Source organism: Sceloporus occidentalis, unplaced genomic scaffold, assembly GCF_023333645.1.
Source record: "Sceloporus occidentalis isolate IW3139 unplaced genomic scaffold, rSceOcc1.0.p SCAF_5, whole genome shotgun sequence".
NCBI lineage: Eukaryota > Metazoa > Chordata > Lepidosauria > Squamata > Phrynosomatidae > Sceloporus > Sceloporus occidentalis.
The window spans coordinates 145,604,704-145,628,158 of NW_028316985.1; the positions used below are offsets into that span (position 1 = coordinate 145,604,704).

At 39.2% G+C, this 23,455-nt stretch overlaps 1 protein-coding gene across 6 annotated transcripts in view; it reads left to right on the plus strand.

Moving 5' to 3' along the window:
- INPP4B (inositol polyphosphate-4-phosphatase type II B) overlaps positions 1 to 23,455 on the plus strand; it is a 339,484-nt gene that overhangs the window by 102,188 nt on the left and 213,841 nt on the right. The window lies entirely within an intron of this gene.

Here is a 23,455-nt window from a genome sequence, read left to right on the forward strand (position 1 = left end):
AGTTATTTGCTATTTATGAGGGCATTTTGAAATGTTGAATAATACTTGGCCCAGGACAGAACACTGAGTCAGGGATGAAGAGCAGCCATTAGTGGGCACTCTCTGGCTTTAGTTGGTCAACCATTTACAAATCCACCTAACAATAGCACTATTTAATTCACACTTCACCAGCAATAATATCATGGGGGGAACCTTGTCAAACACCTTAGTGAAAAAAAGATATATTCTATCCATAGCACTCACTTCATCTACCAAGCTTGTAACTCTGTCAGAAAAGAGATAAAATTAGTTTGGCATGATATGGTCTTCTGAAATCCATTCTGGCTCTTAGCAATCACAACATTCCTTTATATGTGTACAAAGACTGACTGTTTAATGATCTCTTCTAGAATCCTTCCTGGCATTAACATCAAGCTGATTAGTTGGTAGTTGCTCAGATTCTCCTTTTTTGCCCTTTTTGAAGATGGAGAGAACTTTTTATCCTTCTCTAAACTACTGGGGACCTATTCTGCCATCCAAGGATGCTCAAAGATTCTGTGGATTTGAGACTACATCTGCATATTTCCTTAGTACTCTTGGTGCATTTTATCCAGCCCTGGAGACTTCCAGATTTATTTAGAGTAGCTATGTATTATTTTATTACCTCTTTACCGATTCTGGACTGCAGTGCCCTTACTGCACATAGGACTGTTTCTGATCTGTTCATGTAACTCATATTATTTGATAAACTTTAAAAAATCTACAAGGAAAAGTTAATTATGCAAAGGGGTGTGCAGAAGTCTTATGCTATCTTACTTTGCTGTGCTCTGTTGTTTGGATCATTTACTTCTCACAAGCCCAGCCTGCATCTGATATATGTGAACTCAGAGCCTAGATAGGTATAAAGGGAGAGGGAACAGCACACCTCCATCTGTTATAAAAAACAAAATACTTCTATTTTTGATGTGAGCATGAAGAAGAAAACACTGTTACTTCATTTCACCACCAAATACTAATTTCAAGAGAAGTGAAAACAGCAAGTCCTTTTCCTCCTCCATCTCCTAATCTTTGTATGCCCTATCTGATAAAGAGTTCTGGAGACCTCAGAAGTCAGCACACTTTATATCATTTTGGCTGTAATAAAAGTATTGCTCAGCTGTGGGTTTGTTTTTCCTTTTTCTTTCTGATGGACCAGCAAAACCTGCTTATTTTTTTTTAAAAAAACAATAACTACAAAATAATTCATTATAACCTAAGGTCTTAGGTCTATTTATTAAGAGCTTTGTTATGTTAGGTAAAATTATGTATTCATACACACAGACATGTGCCTATGTAATACTAGAAATTTAAGAAAGAAATAAAATTCAAACACCCCTTTCAAAAATTAATAATTGATTCTAGCAGTTTGATAGTTATGGTAGTTAAATCTTAGGCCTTGTCTGCATGGATCAAAATGTATGCCCCCCCCCCTCCAGCAGCATCTGTTAGGACAGTGGTTCTCAACCTCTGGTCTTCCAGATGTTTTTGACTTCATCTTCCAGATTCCCTCATCATTGACCATGCTGGCAAAGGCTTCTGGGTGCTGAAGTCCAAAACAGCTGGAGGATCAAAGGTTGAGAACCTCTGTGTTAGGACAACACACAACCCAAACCCTGGTTCTGGTGTGCATATTCTGTACTATGTCCCTCATGTCCTGCACCAGAAATGGGGCATAACAATGTTAATACGAACTAAAAAAAACCTTATCTGTTGTTTTGGAGCTTCTGGGAAGATCTGGTGTACTCTATTTCCATGCTGCAGTGGCTATCTGTATGGACATCCTGCTGTGCCATCCAGTATGGCCCTTGCCACCACAAGGTCTGAGGTCAGAATGATACACCCCAACATGTGACCATCACTTGGGCTCCTTGTTCTCACCTCAGAAGTGAGCGACCCATGGTAGTGGCAGATGCACTGCACAGCCCAGTGAGACAACATCCAAACAACCATTAAACTATTTAAGGTTTCTTCTAATTTTCAGAACTTCCATTATTATTATTATTATTATTATTATTGTTATTATTAACCTTTATTTATAAAGCGCTGTAAATTTACACAGCGCTGTACATACAATCTTTTTAATTGGACGGTTCCCTGCCCTCAGGCTTACAATCTAAAAAGACACGACACAAAGGGAGTGGTGGTGGGGAAGGGGCCTCTCTAGTAGGATACGTATTCAGAACTTTTAAGTGCATTCAGAGCAAATATGAGTACATGGGGATAGTGCTGATCTCACTGATCACAAACTAAGTGATTCTGTTACATTGTTGTAACATTGGCTTTGACAAAGAAATTTAATTCTAATCTGCATTGTTGTTGACATCACTTATACTGACATCACTCATAGGCCTGTGTCAGTTTTCTGGAAATGTAAGGTACAGTATGTAAGGTGCAATATTTCTCAGTATTTCTGGGAAATGCTGCAGGTTTTGATTGCCCTCCTCTTCCCCCATAGATGCACGTGTTTTCATCCATTAATAAACATGTTTAATTTAAGTCTCTATGAAAAATACCACATGAATCCCATACGGAAACACTGAAATATTCTAAAAATTTGCGAGGTTCACACAATTTAGACAATCCTTAAATGACGTTGTAGAAGGGAATCACAATCAAGTATCTAAGGAAATAAAAATTCAGCTCACTGCTGGAAAGCTAGACCATAATGAATTATGTCATAACTGCTATTTTAAAATAAATTTTCATTTATGCTGTGAAAAAGATATGTATAGAGAAACGTCTGCTGTCCTGAACTACTGAAAATATTCTGTTTTTGAAAGCCACTTTGTTCCAGTACTTAAGTGGATGAGACTATGACTGATGGACATTTACCAGAACTACACCCAGCTTCTTGGAACATAGTTCATTTCCATTTCTAACTTTAATTACTATTGAATTATTTCTAAACATTTTAAATGACATTCTGTACTATATGTCAGACATTTCATCGATAGAAATTAGTTGTACATCAAGTACTAGAACAACTGAAACAACCAAGAGTGGTATTTCCCCCCACCATCCATATTGCTGTGATGTCTACTTCAGCACTATGTTCTGTATGAACATATCATATTAAAGATTATTGTTGTCAACTGCCCTTGAATCAACCTCGACTAATGGTGACCCTGCATATGAAACATCTCCAAGGCCTCCTATCCTCATCTGCTTGGTTTAGCTCTGGTAGATTCAGCCTGTGACCTCCCTAATTAAGTCTAGCCATCTGGCATTGGGTCTTCCTCCATTTCTACTGCTGTCTACCTTTCTTAGCTTTATTCCCTTTTCTCATGCCTTCTCATGATGTGGCCAAAGTACAGCAGCCTCAAGTTTAATAATCTTGGCTTCTAGGGAGAGTTCAGGCTTGATCTGTTCAAGGACCCCCCTACCCATTGTCTTTTTGTCCACCCCACAGTATTCTCAGCACCCTTCACCAACACCACATCTCAAATGAGTTTATTTTCTTCTTATCTGCTTTCTTCACTGTCTAGTTGTCACATCCATACATAGTGATGCAGAATACAATGGCTTGAGCAATCCTAACTTTAGAGCTCAGTTGTATCTCTTCGTTCTTTAGGATCTTGTCTAGTTCTTTCATGGCTGCCCTTCCCATTCCTATTCTTTTTCTTATTTTTGACTTCAGTCATCATTCTGATTAGTGTTTGATCCAAGATATGGGAAATCTTGTACTATTTCAATTCCCTCATTGTCTGTAGACCCTCTGTGATAAAGTCACTAGGCAGACTTGATTTCCCAACAGTTAATCCTGGTTCAGGCTGCTGTGGGAGGAGTGATTGTAAAGGGAAGAGTGAGTGATGGTTAACTGTCAGTTAAGGTTTAGCTGAAGTTCAGTGTAGAGTCCCTTGGCAGAATTCAGAGTTTCATTAAAGGAGAAGGAGTTGTGAGGCAGAAGAGAATAGTTTTGAGGCAGAGGGAAACAGTTTAGTTTTAGAAGATTCAGTGAAAGGCGTTGAGTGGGGAAGTACCTGAAGTTGTTGATGTATTGTAACTATTGTAATCATACCATGTATGAAACAATTCTAAATAAGCTACATTCTTGCTATATGCTTGTATATAAAGTTAATGTTTGGTTTTTTTTTCCAAAAAGAACTTTTGCTTGAGTAAATTCATAACAATAAAAACACAGAAAACATAGTACCACAGTGTTAAAAGTTATAGGGCACTGGGGACTCTAGCCCTTAAACATTTAGGGAAGGTGTATTAAGGGTGGATGTTATTCACGAGGAGTCTTTGGATGTTTCTGTAGCAAAAAGGTGGCCTTGAGGCATTGACAGGACAAGCCTTGTGACACCATCCGTGGTAATTATTTTTGTTTTATGTTCAGCAACAAACCTTCATTTCTACTTTCTTTCTTGAACTTCCTTAATAATTGTTCCAAGTCCATGATGTTTTCTGTTAGTAGTATGGTGTCATTCATATATCTCAGATTGTTTATGTTCCTTCCTCCTATCTTTACTTGTCCTTCTTCTGAGTACTAAACCTACTCTTCATAGGATATTTTCTGCATACAAGGTGAACAAGTAGGTGAAAGAATGCAGCCTTGCCTGACCCCTTTGCCAACTAGGAACCATTCTGTTTCTCCAAATTCTGTTCTAACAGTAGCCTCTTGTCCTTGTCAGGACTATCAAATGTAGTGGCATCCCCATGTCTTTAGGAGCATTCCATAGCTTTATGTGATTTATGCAGCAAAAGCTTTGCTGTAAGCTATAAAACACATGCTATTTTTTTGGAATTTCTTAATAATAATAGGTTTTATTTATATACCGCCCAATCACTGGGAATCCGAGCGGTTTACAACAGAGGGGATAATAGACAGTTCCCTGCCCTCAGGCTTACAATCTAAAAGACACAACACAAAAGGAGAAGGGAATGGTGAGGGGGGGGAGGGGATTAGGTCCAGCATTCTTGTCTCCCTCTGAGGCCTGGACCAAGGCAGATGGACCAGAGGGAGGGCTCTTCTTCTTCAGGCTAGCCCTGGTGGAACTGGGCCAGCCTATTCTCTCCCTCACAGGCTGAAGGATGACAGTAATGGAGGGAGGGCGCTCTATCTTCAGGCTAGCCCCTGAAGACGCTGGGCCAGCCTGTTTTCTCCCTCACTGGCCGAAAGATGACAGTTATGGAGGGAGGGCACTTTATCTTCAGGCTAGCCCCTGATGACGCTGGGCCAGCCTGTTCTCTCCCTCACCGGCCGAAAGATTTCTTGGTGTGCTTCATTAACTTTTGAATGTTTGTAGTGTGATCCCTAGTGCTTCTTCCTTTCCTGAACCCTGCTTGCACTCAGATTTCTCTCTCCATGTATGATTGGGAGTGTATGCTGCAGAATTATGAGCTTAATTTTGCTTGCATGAGAAATGAATACTATAATCCTATATTTGAAATCTTTTTGTATCTCGTTTTTGTGTGGATGGGGATGTATATTGGCCAGTTCCAGTTTGCTGGTCACTATTTTGTGTTGTCTGCACATGGTACATTGTTGGTATTCTTTCCTCCTATTTTCACTCTTCTTCCTTCTGTGTCCAAACCTGCTTTTCTTACAATATGTTCTGCATATAAATTGAACAGGTAGGTGATAATATGCAGCCTTGCCTGACCCTCTTGTCAACTGGGAACCATTCTGTTTCTCTATATTCTGATCTATTAGTTGCCTCAGATCCTAAGTAGAGATTTCTCATTAGGACAATCAAATGTAGTAGCACTCCCAGGTTTTTTCATGAATTATACAGTTAAAGGCTTTGTTACCGTCTATAAAGCACATGCTGGTTTGTTATCTGCTTGTTTTATGCTGCTCCAGAGACTAGGACACAGAGCAATGGATGCAAACTATAGGAAAAGAGATTCCACTTCAACATTAGGAGAAACTTTCTGATAGTAAGAGCTGTTCAACAGTGGAACACACTCCCTCGGAGAGTGGTGGATTCTCCTTCTTTGGAGGTTTTCAAACAGAGGCTGGATGGCCATCTGTCAGGGCTGCTTTGATTGTGTATTCCTGCATGGCAGGGGGTTGGACTGGATGTCACTTGTGGTCTCTTCCAATCCTATGCTTTTGTGATTCTGTGGCTTTATTTCCTTGGTGCACTCCATCAGCCATTGTATGTTTGCTATGTTGTCCCTAGTGCCTCTGCCTTTCCTGAACTCTACTGCACCTCTGGTATTTCTCTCACCTCTTCAGTCCTAAAGCAAACATTTAATGCCAGATTGCGGTACAGAACTCCATTTTGAAAGGAAAAACATCCATAATCCCATGTGGGCAGAATATTAAATCATCATCTGTAATTTGGATTTCCTGCATGGCAGGGGGTTGGACTGGATGGCCCTAGTGGTCTCTTCCAACTCTATAATTCTATGATTCTATGATTCTATGATTTAAAAAAGAATAAAGTAATGGGTGATAGGAAAGATGTTTTGCACTTTAACTGTCATGTCTCCATCCTATGAAAGGTGAATGAGCAAAAAGTTTAGGGGAGATGGACACTCGGCAATTTTATTTAAACAGTGTGTTGCACTCAAATGCAATGAATGTATTTTAAAAAATGTTAAAATACTATAAAAAGTAATTCAAGCCTGTGGGCCACGCCCTACAGACATAAACGTAAAATGAACAATCAGTACTGGGCCAGAAAACTGCAAATCCCATGGGAATATATACAGTACAAGAAATATCTGTTCATTTGTGCCTCACAGAATGAGATAAAAGGGTATACAACAGATTAGAGAGTGCACAATGACTAACAAATTAAAAGGGATAATGCAGTATGCCCATTATAAAATAATGAATATTGACCAAACGCGTTTCGACATATGTGTCTTCCTCAGTGGTCATGTACAGCTAATGAAACACTCTTGGAAAGATACTCATAAGGTGTATGGGGACATCCCGTCTCTATGGGTAAGTTGTAGCTCCCAATGGACCAAATATCCTGCCTAGGACTGGGATGTCCCACACACAGTAGCAAGCTCTAATTTCCTTACCAAATTACATTTTCAGGGATCCCATAGGATGTAACCATGAAGTTAGAAGGAAATTACAGTGATATAACTGTGTAGTGTGAAAGGGACCCAGTCTTAATAGTTTGACTTTCATAAATGTTGAACAGTTACTGAACAGTTCCCAAAAATTGCCTCCTGTGGGACGGATGGGGAACGGAAGGGAACGGAACAGAATGAGGACTTTTGTGTGCAGTAAAATATGTCCCCCACTCATTCCTCACTCATTCCCGGCCCTTTTTGTTCCATTCCCAATCCATCTCGATACGATAAACTTCTGTGTTTTATTACTGTTGTTGCTGCTGCTGCAATTGGGCATTTTGGTTGTCATATTAGTGGCATAAGCATGGATAAATCCATCTTATGCCTGCTTGTTGCAAAGGTTGATGTTCTCCTTCATCCTCTACAACCATAGACTGATGACATCATCTGTTGAGACATCCAGAGGACCCTGGCCAATCTCTGCAAATGATGTCCTCATTCTGCATTTGGCAGTAGGAATGTAGCAAGATGCTTCTTCAATCCCTCCTGTTCTCCAGTAGCCACAAAATATCTATGGGGCTGGCTAAACACTAGCTAACAGTGAGTTGGAGGGTTGAGAGAAAAGGTGTGCAATGCTTTGTCTGTCAAACCAACTATACCATGCAGGATTTCAGCTCTGTATCTACCATTTTCTTTATTATTATTTTTTCATCCATGCACTCTCAGACTTTTCCGTAAATACAGAATCCCTGTACTTGATTGTGTTCAGTCCTAAAAAACACACCATAAACAAATATTTAATGGAGTTTAAGTGTACTTCTAAATGTAGCAGAAAAAGATGGAATGGCTATACAGTCCCCTCTAACTGCTATCAAAAGCAGTCCTCTGTCTGAAGTATCCAGTAGTTTTAAGACATAGTTTTGCATATGATGAATGTTAAACAGATAGCATGAACATGTGCAGTGATGCTGTTCCTGAAGGTTGATTGTCAGACAATTTTATATGCCCGTTAAATAACAGTAGAATCTAATTTCTAATCTGTAAATCATTTTGTACCTCTGCAAATGAAAACTTTGGCAAGCCTGGCAAATATGTGGTCTAGATGTATATTATTAACTTTTTTTCTCAGTATATTTTACCTTTGAATTATTTTATGGAGAAATCAACCCCTATGTCATTGGTCTCAAGCAAATATTACAGTCAGTAGAAAAATAGCAAAAATTACTTGAGGCCATGAGTCAAAATCAATTTGTCAATGCAGATGAGAAAAGTAGGTAATGTAACAATGCCATTTTATATTCCATAGCACATAGTTGGACATATTTCAGATGTATTGTAGGTAATGTTTCTGTATTAGGTCAAGCTAAACTGTGCTGGAGAATATATATTTAAATATTGGCTTGTATGACTTTATGCTGTTGTGGACAATGACAGGATTTTGTGAATTATTGTGATTGTTTTTTATCTACAAAAAGTTTTCAGTCGAGTGACATTCAAAGCATGAAACAGACATTTTAATAGTTTGATAGTTTCTACCTAGCATTAATTTTATTATTATTATTATTATTATTATTATTATTATTATTTCTTTTGGAAATCAATGTAGCAGAAAATGTTATAACATTGCTCACATGTTTGATTACCTGAGTAATTTACAGATGAAGTACCTCATATATGTACAGAGAAGAGTAAAAAATAAAGCTCCCAGCATCTTCACTGTTGGACCTGCTTCTAGCTTTCCTTACAGCTACCTGGACATTCTCATAAGGGAAGTGTGGAGCCTAGGTATTAAAAATGGATGCTTCTGAAAGCATCTTTACTTCCCTCCCTTCCTCCATCTGCCAAACTTCCCTGCCTTTCTCTGCTGCTAAGGGTGTAAATCTTTCATTTTATTCTCATATTCAAGAATAAATAATTTCAAAATGTCACTCACTCTTTACTGACAGAGATTACAGGAGCTTTGACACATTTTATGATTTTTTTCATACTTAAGGTTTTTGTACAAAAACTATTTTTGTGCCGAAAACCATGTCTTCTGAGGCAAGTACAAAAAATCAAAATATGAAAAATCTTGCTTGGTGATTGTGATAGTGATAATGTGGCACTGCCAAAATCTCTCAAAAGCTTTCACTCCTTTTTACCCTGCTCCCGCCACTTATATGAAGGTGAGACCCATTGACTGTTGCCAGGTTCACTCTGATTGGATGTTGGCAACGCTCCAGTCTGCCTTTTCTCTACAGTGTGGGTTTGTTTGTTTTTTTGATTTATCAAGACATTGTTTCTCATTAAGGACAGGAGAAATTATAAGTATTATTTACATCCCTACCTGCTTCTCACGCAGCCTATTTTGAAAAAGGTAAGGGAGGGGAAATGATAGAGACTATTGTAGTTGCTTTCTTCCAAGCATTTTCAGGAAAAGTTGAAGAGAGTTTTTATGGCGGTTGCCTGTGAGATCTCTGAGAAGCTGAAGCTGTTATAAAACCAGAAAAAGCTCACTAATTGATACTTAAGTAGAAGATTTCCCCAGTATATTGAAGATGTTTCTTTCTTTCATGCCCAGATTCAATAGACCTTACTTACAGAGTACACAAATTTTGTATAAAAATCAGTTACTAAAAGATAGTTATTCTGTGTCTTCATTGTTCTAGCCTTAAATCTTAAATGCTCTGAAGTATGGATGGTTTCAATTATGTGCCTCTCTGTGTGCATTTTGAGATTTCCTCGCAGCTCATTGTTTTTATGAGAGGAATTGCCACAAAAAGTGACCTTCATGCAATATTGGAGTTTTATAAACCTTCTCTTTAAGAATAATTTTTACCCATGTTCAAAATGAAAAAAGGTTCTAAATCATGTTGTAATAATGTTCAAAGAAAAATGGTCAGCTTAGCAGTTATGATGGAGAATAGATATTGGCCAGCATAAGTTTCACAAATGTGCACAAGCAGCAACATGGTGACATTTTAAAATGATATGTATGCTATCTTTCAGGAAACATGCCCAATGCCTTTTTGAAGTTTTTAGTTCTGAACTCCAGCTCACAAATGAGATTAATTGTTTTCCAGGGTGTACACCAAGGACATAGTAGTATCTAAAATTGTGGCTGGAGAGTATTTCCCAGTAGATCCAGCCTTTTAAGATGCTTTCTTGTGAAGGAGCACTAAAATCTATGGTTCTCATTTAATGAGAGCCCTAGTTTATGTTCTCATTAATTTTATCTTAGACTTGCAAATTGGATGGTAATTTATATTGGGAAACTAACAAATGCTGATCATTTCCATTTACAAGCTACTGTCGCAAACATCTCAGTAAATTCTTATTTTTTCTGCTGACCTAAACTTCTGATCATCACATGCAGATTTTTCCAAGAATCTAGTACCTTTGACTGTTCTTGGTTTTTTGATCTAAGGGGTGAAACAGACAGGAAAAATAAAACAGCTTCCAGCTGCTTTGTAGGCAGGGCATTTAGACAACAAGGCAGGGCATTTAGACAAGGAGGAGAAAACAGGTGGAAAGTAAAATGAAGCTGCGCGCCAAGGCTAAAAACTGGAGGAAAAAGAAGTGGGATACTTTGATTTAAGCTGGAAAATGTGCATCTTTGCACAGGTATATAAATGGCCTGGTGCATGTGTGGGATTGTGGAAAATTTCAGAGTGTTTACCCCAACCTTTATCAGCATCTTTGGGGGAAAATGTGCAGGCTGCAGGAGTGGAGTAGTATACTATATCAGTCTGTAGCAGCAAAAACACAAAGTCCTGTACCTTTTAAAAACTAATGTATTTGCAGTCAGCCCTTCATATCCCTGGATTTTATATTCACGGATTCAAGCATGCATGGCTTGAAAATATTTTTTAATTATAAATTCCAAAAACAAACCTTGATTTTGCCATTTTATAGAAGACCTCATTTTGCTACACCATTGTATTCAATGGGATTTGAGCCCCCACAGGGGGTCCTGGAACGCACCAGGGAATTCCAACAGAACATCAGCATGTGCTTTGTAGATTATAGCAACGCCTTTGATTGCATAGATCATGAAAGGCTATGGAATACCTCATCATCATCCCATCAACCTTTATTAGGCATCTCACTATGGAATACCTTTGAAGATATGGGAGTGCCAACACATCTGATAGTCCTGATGAAGAATCTGTACTCAGGAGACAAGAGGCTACTGTCAGAACAGAACACGGAGAAACAGTATGTTTTCCAGTTGGCAAAGGGTCAGACAAGGCTGCATTTTACACCCCACCTGCTCACCTTATATGCAGAATATATTGTAAGAAAAGTAGGTTTGAATACAGAAGAAGGAGTGACAATAGGAGGAAGGAATATCAACAATCTAAGATATGCAGACAACACCATAGTACTAGCAGAAAACCTCACAGACCTGGAGCAACTACTAAGAAAAATCAAGGAAGAAAGTTCAAATACAGGCTTATTGTTGAACATAACGAAAACAAAACTAATGACCATGGAGAACCTATACTAATTCAATCTAGTCAATGAGAAAATAGAAGTAGTGAAAGAATTCTCATACCTGGAATCAAACATTGATAGGAACGGGGACTGTAATCAGGAAATCAGAAGAAGATTAAGAATGGGAAGAGCAGCTATGAAAGAACTAGAAAAGATTCTAAAAAGATATATGACTGAGCACAAAAATTAGAATCATACAAGCCATTGTGTTTCCTATTATCATGTATGGATGTGAGAGCTGGACAGTTAAGAAAGAAGATAGGAAGAAAATCAATTTATTTGAAATGTGGTGCTGGAGAAGAGTGCTGAGGCTCCTGTGGGCAGCCAAAAAGACAAACAAATTGGTCATAGAGCAGATCAAACCAGAAACTCCCTGGAACCCAAGATGACAAAACTTGGGCTGTTGTACTTTGGACACATCATAAGAAGACATGAATCATTGGAAAAAACAATAATGCTAGGAAAGTTGGAGGGAAGCAGAAAGAGAGAAAGGCCACATGCTAGATGGATTGACTCAATTAAAGAAATCACAAGTATAAGTTTGCAGGAGCTGGGCAGAGCAGTAGACACTTCTTGGAGATGTCTCATCTGCAGCATCACCATGAGTCGAGATTAACGATTAACAACAACAACAACAGGATAGAAAGATGGAAAGAGACAGTAACCTTGAGTTTTGGTTAAATATAGGGACCCTGGAATTTGGAAACTTACCTGAAACTGGAATTTGCAAACTTCCATTATTAGTTCCTTAAACACATTAGTGTCAGGAACATTGACTGATACTATCCTTGGTTATTTTCATATAAACTGTGACACCAAGTGTAGTGAACTGCCTGGCTATACCTTCCTTTATGCCACTATATGTGGAAATGACCTCCTCCAGTTGTATTAGAAGATTCTTTTCTTGGCTTCAGTAGTTTAGCACTGGAATTTCAGAAATGAATGTCTCTTCTGAATCTAAGCAGGGGCTCTTCAAATATGTTTCCGCTCTTCTCTTTGTGGAAAAAATATTTTATATGGTGCTCCCCACTGAATTTTCTCTCTTTCCTGTATCCACTAAATTATTTACAGCACTTCTAAATCACCCATCAACCAGAGTTCTCTAAGTGATGTACAGTCTAATATATTTTAATATATGCTGTTATATTTTATAGTATAAAAACCAGTAATCTATTGTTACCAGTTTTCTTGCTGGTGTGTGCCTCTTACTGATTTTTCTGCCGTTCTGTCTGCATATAACTTGTGCATAGAACCAAAACACATTTTTTTTTCCTGTAGGAATACCACCACTACATGGTATTTCCTGCACTGAATTTGGCTGACAGGTGTTTTTTGTACAAAGTTGTCCTCTCAAAATCTTTTCCATAGTCATACGTTTTTAGAATCATAGTTTAGAATCATAGCAGTCAAACTCTTTTAGAATCTCAGCATTCTCAAAAATGAGTTTCTTGTCTCAAAACAACTTCCAGCCCTTAACACAAGAATTGCTGAATTTTCCTGGATCAAACCTGTTGGTGGTACAAGAATGGAAACTCAGTAATTTCTTAACTAAAGGAGTTATCTAATTTGTCATGTTGAATGTAATTGTCAGTAGTAGAACAGGTTTAAGCAAGTGTTAGGGAAACACTAAAAATGAGTGTTATGCTTTTTTTGTACAAAAATATAGCACACATCCCGGATGCATGTGAAACAGCTGCTGGTTCATGGGTCTTTTGTAATATTTTATGTTAGTGTCTGCATGAGATCATAACACACTTATGGGGCTATAAAGTTATCTAAAGCATGAGATTATATTACAAGTGTTTAGAACCTTGGAGCCAGCAGTAACCTTTCTGTGGTCAGTTTGAGAATTTATGCTTCTGAGGAGTGTAAGCATATGTGGCTGTTAAATAGCTACAAATAAAGACAACAATTGTATTTTAAAACACATCTGTCAAGTGAATGGATCAAGTGAGTAGTACTACCTTTTATGTCTGCTAATGAAAGTAAATCAGGATGGCACCAAGTGATTTATGTGTAGGAGAGATGTTTGTTTATATTTTTGAATCTCTGGCCCATTATAAGGATACACTAAAGCATTCATCTGAACAAGTGCTGACAGCTGCAACCACTCCTAATGTTGTATCCTCATAAAGTTCTAGCGGTTTTATTTTTGTCTGAAATAGTAGGACGATAGCTAGCTGGAAGTGTTGGGAAAAAGCATCTTGGGAAATTGCCATCCCTAGTCTTCAATTCTCTTTTGATCTGAGCAGCACATAGGCAGGGAATGTCCTGGCTTTTTTATTTCATTTGCTAATCTATCTGCAGGGACGTAGCCAAGGGGGGGTTCCGTGGAGTTCGGATCCCCCCTCCGTTAGATACAATGAATGGTGCATGCTGCCGCGCCCCATTATAATGGTGGCACTTAGTCTTGGGCTCCCCCTTCCCAAAATCCTGGCTGCGTCCCTGCTATCTGCCAAATTACACTCTTAAAACTACATTTTGGCCTTGTTCCCACATATGGAGAATTTGGTGGCTTATCTGAATTGATGAATCGACAAAAAAAAAAAAAAAAAAAAAAAAAAAAAAAAAATTCCTGTCTCCCACTATATTTGCACTGATTCTACCAATTCGGAACAGGCATCTTGGTCTCTCCTAGCCCTGACTGTCCTTGGTCCAGCCTCCTTACCAGTTTCTTCTGGCCTCCTTCAGCCTCTAACCGGCTTCCCCTTCTTCCTTGTGGCCTCCTTCCATTCCCCATGGCTGGGGAAACCTGCAGAGCTTCCTGGCTTCCTTGCTCCCTGGCTTCTCTGTGACCTCCTTCCCAGCTTGCCCCCCAGGGAAGGCAGGGAAGAGGTTGCAGGAAGGCTGAAGAGAAGCTGGTGGTCCAGGTATGGAGAGCAGGGAGGCCAGTGACGGGGAGATGGCCAGGCCATTGCAGCTGCTCCCTCTCCCCCCAGTCACTGGTGACAGAATCGAGTCCATCCTGCCTAGTTCCCACTTAGGCTGAGGTGGATTCGAATCCACCTGTGGTTCCCACTGGGATGAATCGATTTATTTGAGAATAAATTGATTCATCCCAAAAAACACCACTTTAACCCAGCATCTTTTTGATGCAGGTTAAATGAATAAAAATCATGCGCCCCCTTTCTGAATCACTTCAGCAATTCGAATTAAGTGGGAACCATAGTGGTTTAAACCAGATCATTTCAAATCACGATCCGGTTTAAACATAGTGGGAACAACTCCTTTATTGACATTTGCCAGCTGAAAAGTTTTGGGCAGTCTGAGACTGGTTTTAACTATGCAAAATCAAAGGAGACATTAGAGAACAGTTCTTCAAAAAAGAGAATTGTTAGTGCAATTACCAAATCAAATGAATGGTCACCAAAATGAAAACCTAATTGCAAATTGTGAAAAATGCATTTGAAAGCTTGGGAATAGTTTTTGAAAAGGTTGTTATGCAGAATCCTTGGATGCTATCACCATGTAACATAGAAAATCCATAATGAAATAATTGGAAAGAAGCTTTTGAATTATTTGAAGCTGGAGAGTGTAAAACGTTGAGTTGATTATTCATTCATTCTTTTATTTGTGGTTTTTATGTGCCACCCTCTCACATAAAAGTTCTTTAGGCAGCTTACAACTGATTAAAAAATGTGGGGTTTTGTATAAAAACAATTTTAATACAAAATAAGACAATACAGTGCGCCCTTTCTTTATGCGGGGTATCTGTTCCAGACTCCCTCACATAAAGCGAATTCTGCCCCTTTTAAATGAATGGGACTTGTGCACACTGTGACTTGGTGGCGCACGCCCCATTGTTCCCTATGGGATGTGCTGCCCCTTCTCCCTGCGCAGCTTTCAGCGTATGCTGAAAGCCACATAAAGCACGCCCACGTATGTTACGGGCACACTATACAACTATAAAATCAAACCCAGTGTAAATGCAGCAGAGAAAATAAAAGTTGCAGCACCATCTGAGTTAAAACACAAATTTTAAAACTGATAGGTTCAGGCTATATGAAAAAACATGTGTGCACAAAAAAGCCACCACTTGTGACCAAGGAAATTATCACTTGTGGCTTGTAAATCACAATTATAGTGGTAAAGTACCATCTCTGGCAATACCTATCAAACAATGTTGCCTCTAAGCCATAGCTGCTGCATTTGTGATGTGTGGTTAGGTTGTCCCTTTTCACTAGCGGGGGAAACCTGTTGGTAAACTACTAATCTCATGGCAATCCCATTAATCTTCATGTGTTAAATATCACTGCTTCAGCAGTTGCTATATTAGCAGTCATGTGGTGTCAAAGTCCCCTCCTCTCCCCCTGTCCCCCCTCCCCTCACTGTTCTCAAGCAGCCTGATTTAATTTATTATTTATTATTTATTTGTTTATTTTTAAATTGTAAATCGTGTTAGCAAAATTCTGGAATTGTGATAAAAAATGACAACAACAACAATAATATCAACCAGAAGGGCATGCAGGGTAGGGCATAGGAGAGGGAGGTGAGGTTAGGGGGGAGTCCAGAAGAGAGCACTATGGCAGAAGCAGCCCCACTCACAGGATTGAGGAAAGATGTGATAATGGCTGTTCACAAACAGATATACAGTCGACCCTTGCCTTACGCGGGGATCCGTTCCGGATCCCTCCACGTAAGGTGAATTCCGCCTATGCTTAAGCCCCATTGGAAACAATGGGGCTTGTGCATGGCGGCGCGGCAGTGTGGTGGCACGCGGGGCGCAACGGGTGTGCGCACCCATTCAATTGAATAGGACACGCTACCCCTTCCGCCCCGTGCGTGCCCTGCGGCTTGAGCGCGTAAGCTCAAGTCCGCGTAAAGCGCGCCCATGTATAACGCAGGCACGCTGTACCTTACTTAACAAGTCTGACTGCAGCGAGAACATGGCTAGTGTGATAATGTTCCAAGATGGCAACCATCTAGGATGATGTTTTAAGAAATGCTCTGCTCCCACATCGTGCACCCCAACACATATCTTAATGCATTAAAAAGTTGATGTATTTGGGGGACCTCTGAAAATTTTAGGAGAGCAAGTATTTATTAGAAAAAGCAATTTTTGGAGTAACCTGTTCCCAAGCTGTTTAGGGAGCCTCCTTCAGCCCAAGGTCTGAATTCAGTTTCATAGAGGTTCTTGAGAACCGCTTTCTGTAAAGGGGTGGGCCCAGTGGCAGCACACTTTAGTTTACAACTCCTACTGCCAGTAACAGCTTTTGAGAGGCCTCTGCTAACCTAGAATAGGCAATTTAAAAATACAGAGGCTGAAGCAGTTCCCCCCTGGGCCCAAGAATCCGTACTGTATTTTAGGGCTTTAAAACTATTTGTATAGCCAACTGCAGCCCCTTCTCCACTATTGAATTGATTAACCCTCTCCATCTTGTCCATCTCATTAACACTAGGCTTAATGAAAAATATACTAATTGGTGTGTTCCTCAGTTATTTCCATCACTATTCATCTGGCAGCGAAGAGAGGAGAATGGAATGGTGCATTGGGTTTGTCTGAATCTCCTCTAGTCTCTTCTGATTTTCAAAGTCAGGTTGTTCACTTTGGACAGATTTACCTATGAAAGTCTTACTGTTATTTGGGTGAACAGTGTTCTCCCCTATCTTACAAACGACAGTACATTGACCTACTAACTGTTACTTAGTTTTTAGTTTCTGTGGAGATTGCCAATAAAGTGTCAGTTATTTGCTATGTGTTGTGAAATGTAGACATTTGTCCAGACTCCTGGAAAGAGCAGATTATCTCATTTTAGCAAGCTAATAGAAAAATGATCAGACTGTATGGAATCTTCAGATTGCTGTAACTAATATAATATTGATTTCAACAGAGCACCTGGAACTGAGGATTCACAATATTTACACTTCTCTATGATTGACATTTTGCCCCCAGAGCAAAACATAGTAACCATTTTTTTTTTAAAAAAAAATCATCATTTGTATATATCTTGGTATATAATTATATCAGTATTCATCTTTCATTGCTGATACTTGAGAGTTTGTTACAAGGTGAATATTTAATATACGAATCAGGTGTATTACCCTAAAGGCACAAGATCCTGTATGACCTTGGAAAGTAAGTAGGGTCAGGCCTGGTTAGTACTTGGATGGGAGACCACCAAGGAATACTAGCTGCTGTAAGCTATATTTCAGAGGAAGGAACTATCAAAGCCACCTCTGAGTATTCCTTGCCTGAGAAAACACTATGAAATTCTTGGGGTTGCCATAAGTCACCTGGTGACTTTGAAGGTACATACATTTACAAATGTATAATAGGGATACACTAGTTATTACCCACAACATGCTGCCACCTGCTAGGATGACAATGTCCTTTTATTTCTCCTTTCCATTCTTTCAAGTCTGGTTAAATTTATGTTGTGATATCACAGCATGTTTTGTCTTAAATAAAGCATCTAAAAGTTGTTTTTTGGTCCTTAGAACTGCAGTGTGGCTTTGGTGCGGCTTCCAGACTCTTAGGACGCATGCATCATACCTCCAAAGTGACCCGAAGCAGCTTTATTTTGGCTTGTCTGTACGGTGCCTATATTCCTCAAGCTCTGGTTTTGTATTTCTTTACTTTCAGTTTCTGGCAGCTAACAATATAGGAAATGGAAATACAGAACATCACCTTCTTCATAAAAGAGCACTAAGTGTGGAAATGGAGATGTGCCATCTAGGTGTGCCGCTGGTGTGGTTGCACCCCTTTGGTCATACACGATGCTGCGTTTATAATAATATGTAGAGCTTCTTTCTTGGGGTTCAACTGATCGATGAGAGGCATTTGAAGAGCAGAAGAATTTGTTAACAGCCAAGGACCAATTTCACCACCTCTTCTTTTGCTTATTGCTGTGTACCAGCTCTTGCTAACTAAACCTCTGCATGAATGGGGATGCAGGGAATAACAATGGCATTTCCTCCCTCCTCTTTGCCTGGATTGATGAAGATCCAGTCCTTTTCAGATCCAAAAACAGTACGAATCTGTGTGGGGTGGTGGCTGTCACATAATTCATTTGCTGCACAGCAGGGAGGGTCCAAATTGCACAGCAGGGAGGGCCCAAATTGCAAAATGGTATGTAAATGTTTGTTTCTGCAGCAGAAATAGGTTCACCTGAGAGGTCCAGAATGAGACGGCCAGGTAGTTTCAGAGTGCAGCTTATATACTGGACTTTGAGCCCCGGTGGCGCAGTGGTTAAATGCCTATACTGCAGCCACTCACTCAAAACCACAAGTTTGCGAGTTCAATACCAGCGAAAGGGTTCAAGCTTGACTCAGGCTTGCATCCTTCTGAGGTTGCTAAAATGAGTACCCAGATTGTTGGGGGCAATTAGTTTACACCTTGTAAAGTGCTTAGGGAGTGCTTAAGAGCACTGATATAGAAATGTACCTGCTATTGCTATATACTGTACCTTTTTGCAAGTTATTTATCACATAGACAATTGCAGAAATTTTAACACTCCAAATCAAAAGAACAGCATCCTAGTTCAAATCCCAACCTGTTATCCCTGTCATATATCAACATTTCTAGATTGTCTGAGAAACTGTCTTTCCTTGTTCTTTCAATTTATTACAGTGAATAGCATGTTTAATGGTGCAATGTCTAATTGAAAGGAACCTCAGAATTGCTTACATCAGAGAGTTAGTTTCTTCAAACAAGGAATGTAATCAACATTTCAGATAATAAAGGAAATTGTTTGTTTCTCATCAGAAGCTTCTTTTCTTGTCTATGTATTAACACACACAGCTTGAAGATAGGAGTGTAAGAATCAAAAAATCTTCTGAAGAATTCAAAAGGCCATTTAGCTTTGTGTAGCCTTCATATCTTCAAAGGTACTGGAAATAGGTTAACCAAAGCAAGGGGATTCATTTTTCCTTATTTCCATCACAGTGGAAATGTGTACTAAGAGTGATGCTCTAACAGCACTTGAGGCCTAACATAGGCCAGGAAACTCCTGTAGACTAATAGGAAGCTTTTTTACTGTATTAATGTTGAATGTATTTCCAGTTCAAACATTGTACATTTACCGCTATTACTCCCCCTCCCACACACACATACTGTACAGTATAAATGGCGGAGATTTCTTGTGTGCCTTCAAATCATTTCTGAATTATAGCCATTCCAAGGCAATAGGTTATGGGTTTTGCAGGGCAGAATTTGTTCAGAGTAGTTTGCCCTTGTCTTTTTCTTAGGTAGAGAGGGTGTTACTTGCCTAAGATTACCCAACAGGTTTGTATAAATGAGCAAGGATTTAAACCCTGATTTTCCCAGAGCCCTATTACAACATTCAGACCACAATGCCACACCGGCTCCCATTGGAAATTTATCAGTATAGCAGTTAGTATTATTAGTCTGCAGCAATCCAGTAGTATGAGAAGTTCAGTTCACATTGCATGATTGAATAACTGGGAGTAAATAAGTAATTTAGAGGACTGGAATAGGAATGGGTTTTAGTGTTTTAATCATGTTTTTAAATAATATTATTTACTCTTTTTTAAACTTTTAAACTAATGTTTTACCTTAATCCTTTTAAAATTATTGTAAGATGTCTTGAATTCCATGTTAGGAGAAGGGTGAGATATAAAGTCAATTACATAAATAAGTAAATATGGAGTACATGTGGAGAACTTTCTCTAGCAGATTTGCTATACCTTTACTGGCAGTAAAAGACACTTTCATTTATGTGGGGGAAAAAAATGGTGAAACCTCTACCATACTATCAATAGTTCTCTGGAAGAGAAGTATATGACACAGATTGTCAGTATATTGTTACCCCAGGATCAGGCCTCTAATTGCCCAAGGGAAAAGTTCATGACACCTTTAATGGAAATTAGTCCTAGCCAGAGTCCACAGGATGTGATTTTTCGTCTTCTAGTGGATTCGGACAAATATGTAACCTGGAGAGTAGCTTTGTTTGCCCTAGCAGCCAAAAATATTAGGAAAAAGTATATAGCAGAGATAGCTATAAACTGTAAAGGAGGTGACCACATCTGATAAATCAAAATCGGATACAATTTTTATCTAAAGTATTAAGTTTATAAACTTTTTATTAAAGATAACATGCTTGTATTTTACATGCATTTAATATTATTTTAAATGTTTAATTGTATTACGCTAAGAACATTGGTCAAATGCAATAAAAACTTGATTGACTGACTCCTCTAATTGTCCCTCATATTTTTATATCAAATTAATATTAAAAGGGAAGCTGGGGGGCAACATAGCCATGACCCCGCTGTGGATGACTGACCTGCTTGCACATGGAAGAACCGGTTAGGGCCAGGGTCTAGAAGGCACCCACCATGATGAGATTCACTGAGGCTCCAGCTTAATCCTTTTGCCTGCAGAGGGCAATGAGAGGCTCAAGGCCATAGGAGGTGATTGTTTGGAACTACCTAGGACAGGGAAACACTGGCAAATTCCTTTGTCTAGTGCATTCACAACAGTCACTCAACTATGTGCTTCTATTCTGAACTATTCTTTTCCCCATGGAAAACCATTTAGCAAGGCTTCTAATCCTTTCAAACCTTGGTTTCTGCCCCCAAGACACAATTCAGGATATATATACAGCTAGTAAAACAGCCCTTCATTGGTCTAGTTTAAAAGCAGGCAGGCACTCTGTCGGTTTGACTAGACAAGGCTCCTCAATACGCTCGCTGACAGCCCTCTTTGCCTTAGCGGCTATTTAGCTTTCTCTGGTCTGGACTCTCATTGATTGGAATCAAGATCCACATCAGTAATGTATCATCATTAGCAAGGCCTTCATATTATTCCACTTCTACTTTTTCTTCCCTAGCTCTTGTGTGTGTGTGTGTTGTGATTTCCTCTAATAAAAATACAAAAAACCTATTTGAAATTGCCTCTGGAATTCTGTGTGATTTAGAGCTGGTATACAATTGGGTTGCTATCCTGGGTTGCTGTTCCAGCCATTCTATAACTCTCATGTGAGCTGATATTAAATTCCCTAGCAATTTGGGTAACATTCTAAGATTACACACACACACACACACACACACACACACACACACCTTAGAAAACAAGGAAGTCCCAGCACACTGGAGAAGGGCAAATGTTGTGCCCGTCTTGAAAATGGGGAAAAAGGAGGATTCTAACAATTATCAGCCAGTTAGTCTGACATCAGTAGCAGGAAAGATTCAAGAGCAGATAATTAAACAGAGTCTGTGAACATTTAGAAGGGAATGCCATAATCACAAAAAGTCAACATGGGTTTCTGAAAAACAAGACATGCCAGACTAATCTGATCTCTTTTGTTGTTGTTGTTGTTGTTTTGGTAAAATTACCAGCTCAGTAGATGAAGGGAATGTTTATTTTATTTATTTATTTATGGTATTTTCAGCCCTAAAGGCTATCAGAGCAGCTTATGTTGTGAATATAACCTCTCTTGATTTCAGTAAGGCCCTTTGATAAGGTCCCCTATAACATTCTTGCAAACAAGCTAGTAAAATGTGAGCTAGACAATGCATCTGTTAAATGGGTTTGTAATTGTTGACCGGCCAAACCCAAATGGTCTTAGCAATGCCTCTTCTTCATCCTGGAGAGAAGTGACTAGCGGGGTCCCACAGGGTTCTGTCCTGGGCCCAGTCCAATTCAACAACTTTATCAATGACTTAAATGAAAGAATTGGGAGCATACTTATCAAATTTGCAGATGACACCAAATTAGGAGGAATAACTAATGCCCCAGAGGACAAGATCAAAATTAAAAATGACCTTAATAGATTAGAAAGCTGGGACAAAGCTAACAAAATGAATTTCAACATAGAGAAATGTAAGGTACTGCACTTAGACAGAAAAAGTGAAATGCACAGGTATAGGATAGGGCACACCTGGCTTAACGTGACTTCATCTGAAAGGGATCTAGGAGTCCTGGTAGACTACAAGTTAAGTAAACAGTGTGATGCAGCAGCTAAAAAGGCCAATGTGATTCTAGGCTGCATCAATAGAAGTGTATAGTGTCTAGATCAAGGGAAGTAATAGTGCCATTATTCTGCCTTGGTCAGGCCTCATCTGGAATACGTTGACCAGTTCTGGGCACCACAATTCAAGAAGGATGTTGACAAGCTGGAGTATGTCCAGAGAAAGGCGACTAAAATGAAGGGTCTGGAAACCTTGCCTTATCAGGAGAGACTTGGGGAACTGTGTATGTTTAGCCTGTAGAAGAGAATGTTAAGAGGTGATATGATAGCCTTGTTTAAATATTTGAAGGGATGTCATATTGAGAATGGATCAAGCTTGTTTTCTGTTGCTCAGAACAATGGATGCAGGCTACAGGAAAAGAGATTCCACCTTAGTATTAGGAGGAATCTCCTGACAGTGAGAGCTGTTTGACAGTGGAATACAGTCCCTCGGAGTGTGGTGGAGTCTCCTTTTTTGGAGATCAGTACTAGTCGATATAAATACTAATTTATTCAATCTTTAAATAGAGGCTGGTCAGGCACCTGTCAGCAGTGCTTTGATTGTGAATTCCTGCATGGCAGGGTGTTGGACTGGATGGCCCTTGTGGTCTCTTCCAACTCTATGCTGCTAAGCTTCTATAATAGCAGTTTTTCTAAAAAAAAAGGTGTGTGTGTGTGTGTGTGTGTGTGTGTGTGTGTGTGTGTGTTAGAATCTAGAATGAAATTAATTGCTTACTGGAGTAAGACAATGAATGGCTAAAATGGGTAGAAAGATGTTGGAAGTAATATGATCTTGAGAGCAGTGATAGCATAAATACTACTAATAGATCCAAGTAGAGTAGATTGATTCAATGGGGCTACTCTAGTTGGGATTAACAATAACAGCCTATTAAATTAAATCAGTACTAGTCGATATAAATACTAATTTATACAAGTTTAATTATTTAAGAAATTGATGCAATTATATCTCTTGTTTTTGTTTTACAATGTATCTGCTAGTTTTACACCTTATAGTAAAAATATAGCAAATTGAACATGAGGTTGTTCTGAGATGTGGCCAAGAGTGTATA